The sequence below is a fragment of the Tupaia chinensis genome, unplaced genomic scaffold (genome assembly GCF_000334495.1).
Source record: "Tupaia chinensis unplaced genomic scaffold, TupChi_1.0 Scaffold000366_1, whole genome shotgun sequence".
NCBI classification, from domain to species: domain Eukaryota; kingdom Metazoa; phylum Chordata; class Mammalia; order Scandentia; family Tupaiidae; genus Tupaia; species Tupaia belangeri.
The window spans coordinates 4,003,654-4,015,529 of record NW_006159863.1 but is presented as its reverse complement, the minus strand read 5'-3'; positions in this window follow the sequence as shown (position 1 = coordinate 4,015,529).

Sequence of the window (11,876 nt, the reverse complement as noted above, 5' to 3'; positions counted from 1 at the left end):
TATATATATAATATTTTAGAAATATGCTGTGATTTGCTATCCAATCAGGTTGCCAAAAACCTCTTTGTCAGTCATCATATAGGTTCCTTCTAGACAACCCATTGTTTGAGAAGAGACCAGCAAAGGAATAGGACATTCAGGAAAGTGTCCTTTGTGTTCCTCTCACACCAGTCACCTCTGATCTGCCCATCGTCTCTAAAACAAACAAGGATTACATCCCACCTGACAGTTGGGTTAAGTACTTAATCACCCTAAATTTCAAGTTCTTCTTCCATAAAACTTCCATGAAATGAAAACCATGTAATAATATCGCTGAGAAGATGAAATACAGTGAGGGAAGGGAAGTGTAGGCCTGGCATGGCAATGGTGCTCAGAGAAACGTCTTCACATACTTCCCCTTGGAAAACTTAGGCCTCCCATTATGCTGCACTTGTTTTTCCTGCACGGTCCCCAGTGCCCTTTCTACTGGAGGGGACATGAGGAAAGGACACCAGACCCACCCTTGAGGCACTTACAACATTTGAGGACAGAAAAGACAGCTATGGAGACTCAACTTCCTTCTCGAAAAATGCCGCTGCCTCATGTCCACGCCTGTATGTCAGAATACCAGGACTCCATGCATCTGTAGTGATCTTGTCAATAATGAGGAACTAGGAAAAGTTGCCCGGAATGAGAAGACTGGGAGATATAAGTGACCATGGAGACAAATCTGGGAGTATTTCTGCCCCCAGATGATGCCGTCAGTACCACATCGAGGTTCCCTCATCTGGGAAACTGGGGTCTTCCATGGGGTGGATGTTTCAGTAAATCTTGATGGCACCACCAGCAGACACAAGCCAGTTATTTAGAAGAAAGACTTGATTTATCTCCATCAAAGCCGGTTGCCTTGTTTTCTATTCTGACATTCCAAGCATGTTCTTTGACACGGCAAGTCATTTCGCAAACCTAGAAACAATGAAAATGACAAATGGATATATCAAAGCAGAAGCTGCAAGAGGGTGGTTTGGGGGGGAAGTAGGGAAAATCATTTCCAGTTCACTTTAACAACTTTATAACCTTCATCTTCTCTCTCACCTAACCCTTCCTGCCTCCTTTTTCTGTAAGGTAATTAATTTTTATGTCAGAGCTACAGAAATTTTAGCTGGGAGATTATTAGAAATCTGTCATGCATTGGATGAAAATTAAACCCCTGGGTGCCTACAGCTATTTAGTTAATGCCATTTGATTATACACGGTAGGGTGAGTAAGCAGTGTCGTGGTTGAGGCACTGGACTCTCATGTGGCCAGCCGTGTTCAAGTCTTGGATCTGGTGGCTGGCTTTTTTACTTTCTCTCTCTCTCTCGTCAAATTATTTTTTCAATTAAATAAAAAATTTAAAACATACACTGTATGGGACCAGTGGATAGCATAACGATTATGTCACTGGATTCCCATGTAGTCAACCATGGTTCGAGTCCTGGACCCGGTCGCTTAAAACTCATGCTAAGTGCATGTGCGTACATGCCCCAAATCCTGAGAGAATGAAGGATCAGGGATTGTGGCCTGGCCATCCCCCCAGGGGGTGATTTCTTGCTTTCTGTCTCTCTATCTCTCCTGTGAGCACACGTGTCCTATAGCAAAAATCTCTCTTAAAAGAATTATACACTGTATTATATGGTTTGCCAATTGTGATTGTGATTGTGTGATTTTTATTTATTTTAATTTTTTAAAACTTTCATTTTCTTTCTTCTTATATATATTTTTTAATTTGCTATAAGGCTCATTTGTTCACAAGACAGAGACAGAGACAGAGAGAAAGTGAGAAATCAAGCTACACGGGTGACCATGTGGGAGTCCAGCGCTTCCGTCACCATGTCACCTGCTAGCCCCAACCTGTGGATTTTAAATTGTGCTTTCTGTGTCTATAACGCCCAAAATACCTGGAACAATACTGAATAACAGTAGGGTACCACACTTGTCAGATGGTTAAGTCCCACATTAATAACATCATACGTGGAAAGGGAAGCCATATATATTGGAGCATTATCTATGCACTGGTCCCGTGAAGCAGGGCAGGAACACCCGTCTCTAGCCTCTTTGGTAGTGGCCTCTGCCTTCTCTTGTCACCACAGCATGGAGCACAGCTGTGAGCGGTCAGTAGGTTTTCAATAAACGCTTGGTGGCTCAAGCCTTCCTCTGCCACAGGTGACCTAGAGAGATAGACATGCCAACTCAGGTTGGACATACTACCTAGGCTTTCCTCATTTCTCCTGCAAATTAGTCTGAGAAGACAGAATTCATTGCCGCAAGACAAAATGTTAACCCTCCCTCCTTGAACTCTGAAGAAGCAAGCTATAAAAGAAAATGATGTCAATGAATTCTTTCCATAGGCTTAACAATAGCCACGGAAGGAAGGTGAGTCACTTTCAATCTGTGTATTGTTTATAAGCAGTGTGGCAATAAGAAAGCAGTGTGAATAATCAGGAAAAATACCTCATTTAGCTCCTTAACCAGCAAACTAGATCTGACCCAAGAGCATGCAGCACTTAGCATTGTCACATTCTCATTGTCCTCATTCCACCTGATTCATACACTCAGAATAAAAATTTAGTTGCCATAACAGACTCCACAATAAAAAAAAGCAGCAGCAGCAGCAATGGCTCAAACCAGATGAAGGTTTATTTCTCTTTCATCTAAAACTCCAAGCAAGTATTACAAGATATGTAGTGACTCCACATTGTGATGGTGGTGCCCGGCTGTCATATTTCTCTATTGTCCTCAACTTGACATTTTTACTTCCTATCCCAACATAGCTGCTCTGATTCCTACGATCACAACTGCATCCCTGCCAGCAAAAAAACAGGAGAAAGGTGACCAGCAGATGGCATTATGGTTATGTTACTAGATTCTCATGTAGTTAACCAAAGTTCAAGTCCCAAACCTGGTGGCTTAAAACTCGTGCCAGGTGCATATGCATGGGTGGAGAATGGAGAGGAAGGAATTATGGTATGGCCATCCCTCCGTGAGGTGATTTATTGCTTTCTGTCTCTGTCTCTTCTCTTTCTCTAGTGAGCACATGAACTCTATAGCAAAAAAAATCTGGAGGGACCAGTGGGTGGCATGATGGTTAAAGTGCTGGACACTCCCATATGCCCGACCACAGTTCGAGTGCTGGACCTGGTGGCTTGCTTTCTCACCTTCTTTCTCTCTCTCTTTCTCTCTCTTGTGTGTCTCTCTGGTCAAATTAAAAGTAAATGAATGAATAAATAAAGTTAAATAAATAATACTTAAATTTTATTTTTTAATCTGGAAAAGGAAAGTTAAAATATGCCCCTTTCCTCTAAGGACAAGACACAGAGATTTCTCACCTCATTTCCTCTAGAATATCAATGTTTTCACCTCCAGTAAAGCGGACTTTCTTCTGGGTCATCCTGTTCACAGTTAAAATTCAGTTCTATTATTAAAGAAGGTAGAGAGGCTGGATATTGATAGAGCAGTAAAACATGACTTTCTGTGAGGCAGACCCACATGGGAAGGTTGTAGGTTCACATCTAGAGACTTCCCTGGGTCCACTAGGCACACATAGGCCCACGATCCAGGCTGGAGGTGGGTGGTGGTGTCAAAAGGCTGTCGAAAGTTTTAAAGGGGCCAGACAGTGGCAGAGTGTGAATAAGGACACAGTCTTTGCCACACTGCATCCATTGTTCAGTAAGCTAGGTTTCCCCAGGAGTCGTGGAGCACTGATTTTCAAGCTGGTTTGGGAGGCAGAGTAAGTGGGGATCATGGCCTAAATGGGAACACGAGTGCTCAGTAACAGTGATTAAAAATGAATTCCAGGGACCAGCAGGTAGCACAGTAGTTAAGGCACTGGACACTCCCACATGGCCAACCACGGTTCAAGTCCCAAACCTGCTTGCTTGCTTTCTTACTTTCCCTCTCTTTATCTCTCTCTTTCTCTCTCTGTGTGTATCTCTCTTTAAATTAAACAAATTAAAATAAATAAATGAATGAATAAAATTCAATTAAAAATATTTTAAAAATGAATTCCATGAACCATTAATCCCACAATATAGATTATAGAAGAAATATGGTACTGGGTCAACTAAGTTTAAAAGCGCAATGCCATCTTTTTCTGCAGTATGTGGATATACTCTGAAATGAAAGAGTCAGTGAAACAGTTTCATTTTGCTTATTCCAGTGTTTCCCAGATTTTTTTGACTGGGATTTGTGTGTGTGTGTGTGTGTATGTCAAAAATTCCACAGAATTAGTGTGTTGCAAAATACACACTGAAAAACAGATTTAGTTTCAGCCTCCAGACTGGGAACTTGATTAGCAGAAAATATGACTGTTAACTATATTAAGAAAATCCCAACTGTGAACTCTTGTGTTCCAAAATAAAACAAGCCCGCAGACTTAAGAATAAGAAGATATTTCTGAGTCTCCAGTGTGTATGTGTGTGTGGGAGAAAAAGAGAGTATCTGACTTTTATGACTTTTTCATTCATTTTAACCACAAAGGTACCAAATATAAAAAGTTTTAACATCAATGTAAGAAAAAAACCTTACCAAAAAAATAATAATAATTTGTGAAATTTTATCAAGAATTGGGAAATTCCTACCTTACTGTGTGAAAGAAACACCTGAGCCCATATCACCAAATACAGAAGAATAGCATAAAAATGAATAAGCTTTTAAGGCATTACTTTTGCTTACAAATATGTGTTATCTATGTGGGTAATACGACTAACCCACAAGTTTGAGGGGTTTGTTTCTTTACATATTTATACTCACTCTTATACCCATCTCCAAGTAAGTAGAACTAGTATTAACTCTTGTCACTCCAAATAAAACTTTAAGAACTGTATTGCAGCCCATTGCTCTGATTCATTAAATCAGAAAGGCAATTTCACATGATAATACACAGGGTGAACCCTGAATTGTTCACATGCACTGAGACGTGGTCTCTTCTACTTTCCTCCAGTGTTCCAGGAGGAGCTGCATTTTCAGAATTTAGCTCACTACAGCACTGGCCCACCCATTGTTTGGGGTAACGGATCCCATTACATGGCTCCATTAGTATAAAGTTTGAGCAATTATTTTCTACCATGTAAGACAGTCTGGGGGCCAGCAGGTAGCACAGTGGTTAAGGTGCTGGACATTCCCACATGGCTGACCATGGTTCAAGTCCCAGACCTGGTAACTTGCTTTCTCACTTTCCTTCTTTCTGTGTGACTGTCTTTCTCTGGTAAAAATAAAATGAATGAATGAATATATAAGATTGTGGCCACTCCACGATCTCTTCTCCTCCATTCTTCTCTCAGGATCTTGGGCATGCATGCACACACAACCAACGTGAGTTTAAGCCACTGGATCCAGGACTCAAACCATGGTTGACTACATGGGAGTCCAGCGACATAGCCATTATGCCAACTGCTGGTCCCATAAAATTAAATAAATAATTCTTTTTTAAAAAAAACAATCTGGGAGGGGGCTGGTGGGTGGCATGGTGGTTAATGGTGCTGGACTCTCACACGGTTCAGGTCCCAGACCTGGTGGCTTGCTTTTTCTCACTTTCTCTCACTCTTGCTCACTCTCTCACTTTGTCCCTCTCTGGTAAAATAAAAATAAATAAATACATAAAGTTAAATAAAATAATTCTTTTAAAACAAAAAACAATCTGGTGGAACCAGCAGTTGGCATAATGGGTATGTCACTGCATTCCCATGTAGTCGACCGTGGTTCAAGTCCTGGACCTGGTGGCTTAAACTCATGCCAGGCGTGTGTGTGTGTGCGTGTGAGTGTGTGTGTGTGTGTGTGTGTGTGTGTGTGTGTGTGCGTGCTCAAGATTCCAAGAGGAGAATGGAGGACAAGGCATTGTGGCGTGGCCATCCTCCCTGGGGGGTGATTTCTCACTTTCTGTCTCTCTGTCTCTCTCTGTCTTTCTGGCAAGCGCATGCACCCTCTCCCCCCCAAAAAAAATCTAGGAGGAAACTGAGTTATTACAAGATAGATAACCTGAGTTCTAACTCCACTGGCTTCCTTTTAACTATGTTGTTGAGTGAACTGACACAAACCACTCTCAAATATATCCATAGCACCGACATCAAGTCTCTATTTCCAGCTCAAACTTCTCTCCTGAACTCCAGACTTTTCAGCTCATGCACCAAATAAGAATAGTACCATGATCTCTCCTGTTCTCTGAGCTGTAAACTTGAATGCCATCCCAAGTCCTGTCCTGTTCCTTAACAAGCACTGTTTCTTCTTACTTGACCTCCATAACCACTCCCTACCCTGAAACACAGCCTGACAATGTCCAAGTTCAAATACTCCTCATCTCTTGGTTGAACTGTTATAGTAGCCTCTCTTTTAATTCCTCTATAATAATTGTCCCTTCTCCCATTTATCCTCTACTCCAGATGACCCTTCCTTACAGTTACATCTCAAATTCCTCCTCTATAAAATTTTTCATAGCTGTAGATCTCTTATACTAGCATTTTTCAAATTTAGTAATGCAGTAACTCCTTGTAAATTAAAAAATATTCCACATGTATTAGTTTCCTACTGCTGTTGTAACAAATCACACAAACTTGGTGACTTAAAGATGACACAAATTGGGCCCAGCAGGTGGGGTGGTGGTTAAGGCATTGGACACCCACATGGCCAACTGCAGTTTGAGTCCTGAACCTGGCAGCTTGAAAATCATGTTGGTTCAAGGATGAAAAAAAAAAAAAAAAAGAAAAGAAAAAAAAAAAAAAGAGTGAATGAACACAAAGTTGTTTGTTCCACTTACTTAATTTCAGAAGTTGAAAAAAAATCATGCTGGGTACATGTGGGTGCATGCCCAAAATCCCAGGAGAATAGAGAAGGGATTGCAGCATGACCATTTCCCCTGGAGGTGGTGGTGGTGGTGGGGGTGATTTCTCATTTTCACTTTTACTGTCTCTTTCTTTCTCTCTCTAGCGAGTGCATGCATCCTATGGCAAAAATAAGAAAGAGAGAGAGAGAGAGAGAGAGAGAGAGAGAGAAAGAAAGAGAAGAGAAGAAAAGAAAAGAAAAGAAAAGAAAAGAAAAGAAAAGAAAAGAAAAGAAAAGAAAGAAAAAATAACACAAGTTTTTTGTTTTTTGTTTTTTGTTTGGAGAGGTTTTTGCTACAGGGCATGTGTGTTAGCCAGAAAGACAAAGAGACAGAAAGTGAGGGGGGATGGCCATGCCACAATCCCTTCTCCTCTATTCTCCTCTTGGGATCTTGGGCATGCATGCACACATGCCTGGCATGAGTTTAAGCCACTGAGTCCAGGACTCGAACCGTGGTCGTCTACATGGGAGTTCAGTGACATAGCCATTATGCCCACTGCTGGTCCCAATAACACAAATTTATTATCTTACACACCTGAAGGTCAGAAGTCAAATACTGGGTGTCATGGGGCTACACTCAAGGTGTCATCAGGGCTATGTTCCTTCTAGAGAGTTTAGGGGAAAATTCATTTCATCACCTTTTCTGGTTTCTAAAGGCTGTGGCATTCCTTGGCTCATGACCCTTCCTTAGTCTTCAAAGCCGGTAGTGGCCAATAAAGACCTTCTTATGCTACATCCTTCTGCCCCTAAATCTGTGTTCACATCTGCTTCTCCACCTCTGACTCTCTGCCTCTCTCTTTTACTTGGAAGAACCCCTATGATTACATAGGGTCCACCTACACAATCTAGGATAACCTCCCCATCTCAAGATTCTTAATGCAGTCACATGTGCAAAGTCTCTTTTGCCACATGTATTAGTTTGCTTGGGCCGTCCATTGCAAATGCCACAGACTGAGTGGCCTATATGACAGACATTAATATTCTCACAGTTCTGGAGGCTGGAAGTTCAAGATCAGGTTGTCAGCAAGATTGGTTTCTCCTAGACCTCTCTCCTTGGCTTGCAGATAGCTGACTTCTTACTGTGTCCTCACATGATCTTTTCTCTGCACATGCATTGCTGATGTCTCTTTCTCTTCAGAGGACATCAGTCACATTGGATGAGGGCCTCATCCTAATGGCTTTGTTTTACTTAATCACCTCTTTCAAGACCTTATCTCCAACACTGGTACACTCTGAGATTCTGGATGTTGGAATATCAAGGTATGAATTTGTGGTGGAACATCCCCTCACATGGTCCGATAACCAGACCCTTTTATGTGTATGTATGTACCTCTGACCAGGAACTAGTGCAATGTGCTGATTGACTTGGGCTTGGTCTTGTGTTCCAGAGTGAGAAGAAGACCCCCAAGAGCATGGGCCAAAGATGGAGCATGCCCAAATGTAGATGGGAATCTGGTATGAGAATAAGCTCAATTACTTTAGTGGCAATATAGCTTTGAGTGGCCAAAACAACAGTTATCCACTGTACTACAACATCTTGTTCTTACATTTTAGATATTCTCAGAAAAGAGAACTTTCTGTTCCTCCCAAATTCACATATGCTACCCAGAAGCTCTTGACATTTCTGGACTCTTTGGTAAACAACTGTGGTCAGTGCACAAAATAACTGCAGACCACAGGAAGAAGCATCCCAATAACTGGATGGCAGGGCCAGAAATTCTCAGTTTTATAGGAATATTAGGAATTTATACAAAGAAATGGAATTAGCTATTTGTGTAAATATTTCCAGTGTGGTTTGCATTTGTGGCTGGGGAGATTAGTTGTCTCCCACAGATCTTCAAAATGCCAAGGATTCCTTATCCCAAACCTTGTCAAGGAGGAGACACTGATGAAATACATCATAGAGAGTGACTGAAATATTTTTGCTCACCAGAGAGAGACAGAGACAGAGAGAAATCACTCCCCAGGGGGGATGGCCATGCCTCAATCCCTTCTCCTCCATTCTCCCCTTGGGATTTTGAGCATGCACGCACATGTGCTCGATGTGAATTTGAAGCCACTGGGTCTGGAAACCAAACTACAGTCGACTATGTGGCGGCAGTTCAGCAACATAACCATCATGCTATCTGCTGGTCCTCAATAAAGCATTTTAAAGAAAGAAGAGGCAAAGCAAGAGAAAAAGGAGAGATGTTCTAAAAATTAAACTACAAAACAATGTCTAATATTTTGAAGTAATCACCTAACAACAGAAATCCATGGTCACTAGTAGAGAATGTGAACATACTATAATTTGGCAGTAGGAAACTTGTAGGGTTTATTTAGGTCTTTGCACAAAAAAAAAAAAAAAAAATCAGAACAGCAAGTTGAGTTGTCTGGTTATGAAGGGGGTTCTTCTATTATAAGCAAAGAAAATTCTTGCAGGTTCCTCACAGATTCGCTGTATGTCCAGTTTTGTCTTCCTGGGTGCCTGCTGCCCTGCTGGTTTTGGGATTCTGATTGTTTTCAGGCACTTAGACACCAGCGAAGGGGTGTACTCAGTGCTGGTGTTAGGCCTGTATCTCTTGGCAGCACCACCAACCTTCACCCTTGGGGCCAGATGTGTTTTAAAACAGAGATACTTTCAAATTTTAGAAGGGGAAGCACAGTGCATATATTATACACATGTTATATATCGACATGTATATATGATATGTACATATATGTATATGTATAGTGTGCAGATCATTAGTGTACAGAGCAATGATTTGTCTTGCTATGAACTGAATATATCTGTGTGTGTGTGTCCATGGAGAGAGAGAGATAAGCGTTTACTTATAGAACATCTCTGGCAAAGTCTGCGGCACACCAACACTGTGAAACTCAACACATATTTTTGTAGTGCAATTTACAAATATTCACATGAAGTAAAATAAAAGACTTTTGATATCTCACATGAGTTCAGAAGAGTTCTGATCCCTATAAGGACAACCGTTGATTTTGTTGAAAGATTTATGGATTAGATAAAGATTTTTAAAAAGATTTATGGATTAGATTAGCTTCAGATAAAGAAGTCTAGATCCATGCATACTCACTGTTTTAAGTATATAAATTAATACCTGAATTTACAACTTTCTCATAACTCTTATTAGTGTGAGTACATTTCTTTTTTAGAGAGAGAGATGTTTTTGCTATAGGGTATATGTACTCACTGGAAAGACAGAGAGAAAGTAAGAACCCCCCAGGGGGGTGGCCATGCTGCAATCTCTTCTCTTGTATTCTCTTCTCTGAACTTTGGACGCAAGCACCCAGGGTGACTTTCAAGTTACCAGCTCTAGAACTAGAACTGCTGTCAACCATGCAGGAGTCTGGGGCCTCAGCCACTAAGTCACCTGCTAGTCCCATGGATATGCTTCTTATAGTCTGATATTCATCCATCCTTACCCTTAGTAAACTGATAAAAATAAACTATCAGGCATTGGTGAACCCAAGTAAACTATTGGGTAGATTGCCCTTCTCTAACAAGCAGCCATCCTGGGAGGAGTAGATAATGGGCCTGCCAGCATGCTCCCTCTCCAACTTCCTACAAGACTGCATTAATTTTTTCATGTCTGGGACATTCCCTTTCACTCTATAAAGATAGAAAATCTCATAATAGACCTCAATGATCAAGTAAATATTTACTGAAGGAAAGATCAATAAACTTAACCAATATTTGAATCTATGCATTACTGTTATTTGAACCTACATGATTTTGATCCTCCATGGTGATGATGCCCTATCAGAGAGACCATTTCCATTTTTCTAAAACCTTGACAGTCATCAAGGGAAGGGGAGAGAAAAGGGGGAAAGAGATGGAGAATGGAAAGAAGCCCAGTCCCTGTTCAGGAATAATCTGGGGAAACAGAGCTCCATTGCTCTGTTGTCATGTGTTCAGAATAGTGTCTCTGCAGATTATCAGGCTGTCTGGAAGGAAGCCATGAAGTGGAGAGGCTGTTCCTTTGTCTTTAGGCTGAAGAAAGAAAAGGGAGCCTGAAGAGGATACAGTCGAAGTGTGATAGTCAGCCAGGGGCTAAGGATAGAATGATCAGGAAAGACCCCTGAGAAGAAGTACAGCCTAAGAACTCAGTCACAATGATGTCCATTTTTAGGTTGATTTGGATTGGATCTTTCGCATATCCTTATTAACCCTTTTGGAGGTGAGCACTGAATCTGCAAAGAGAATAAATCAACCTGAAGAGATATTGCTGAGGCTGAACGTGAGGTGAGGGGGCCTCTGACAGCTGCAGTATGGCCCATCCCATTTATTGACTAGAGCAGGCAGTTAACAGTGTGCGGAAAATATTAAAAAGAAGAATAAACTACAGTAAAAGAAAAATCAATTGATAATGACTTGGCACTTAGAATCATGTAGGTAACAGCACATAAACTACAAAGCTTGGGGGGTGGTTGGGAGATGGTGTGGTGGTTGGGGTACTGGACCCCCACATGACCAACCACAGTTCAAGTCCCAGACCTGGCAGCTTGCTTTCTTTCTCTCTTTCAGTCTCTGGTCAAGTTGAATAATAATAATAAATTAACTTAAATGTGAGACCAACAGCTGGTGTAATGATTATGTTGCAGAACTCTCATGTAGTCACCCACGGTTTGAGTCCCAAACTCGGTGACTTAAAGCTCATGCCAGGCGAGTGTGCATGCATGCCCAAAATCCCGAGAGGAGAATGGAGGAGAAGGGACTGTGGTGTTGCCATCCCCCCAGGGGGTGATTTCTCACTTTCTGTCTCTCTGTCCCTGTCTGTGTCTCCAAGGAGTACATGCTCCCTAAAGCAAAAAAAAACAAAACAAAACAAAACAAAAAAACCTCAAAAAAAAATTAAGTGAATAATTCTTCAAAAATAAAACAAAACAAAACAAAACTGAAAAGCTAGGAGGGATCACAGTACATGAGGCATAACTTTTGCCTGAGAGACACAGGGCAGGGCAGTCTGAGATCCAAGGGGACCAGACTGGGTGACCCTGAGATGGATTGCAAATCTTGCCTTTGCCACCAACTAGCCTTGTAACTT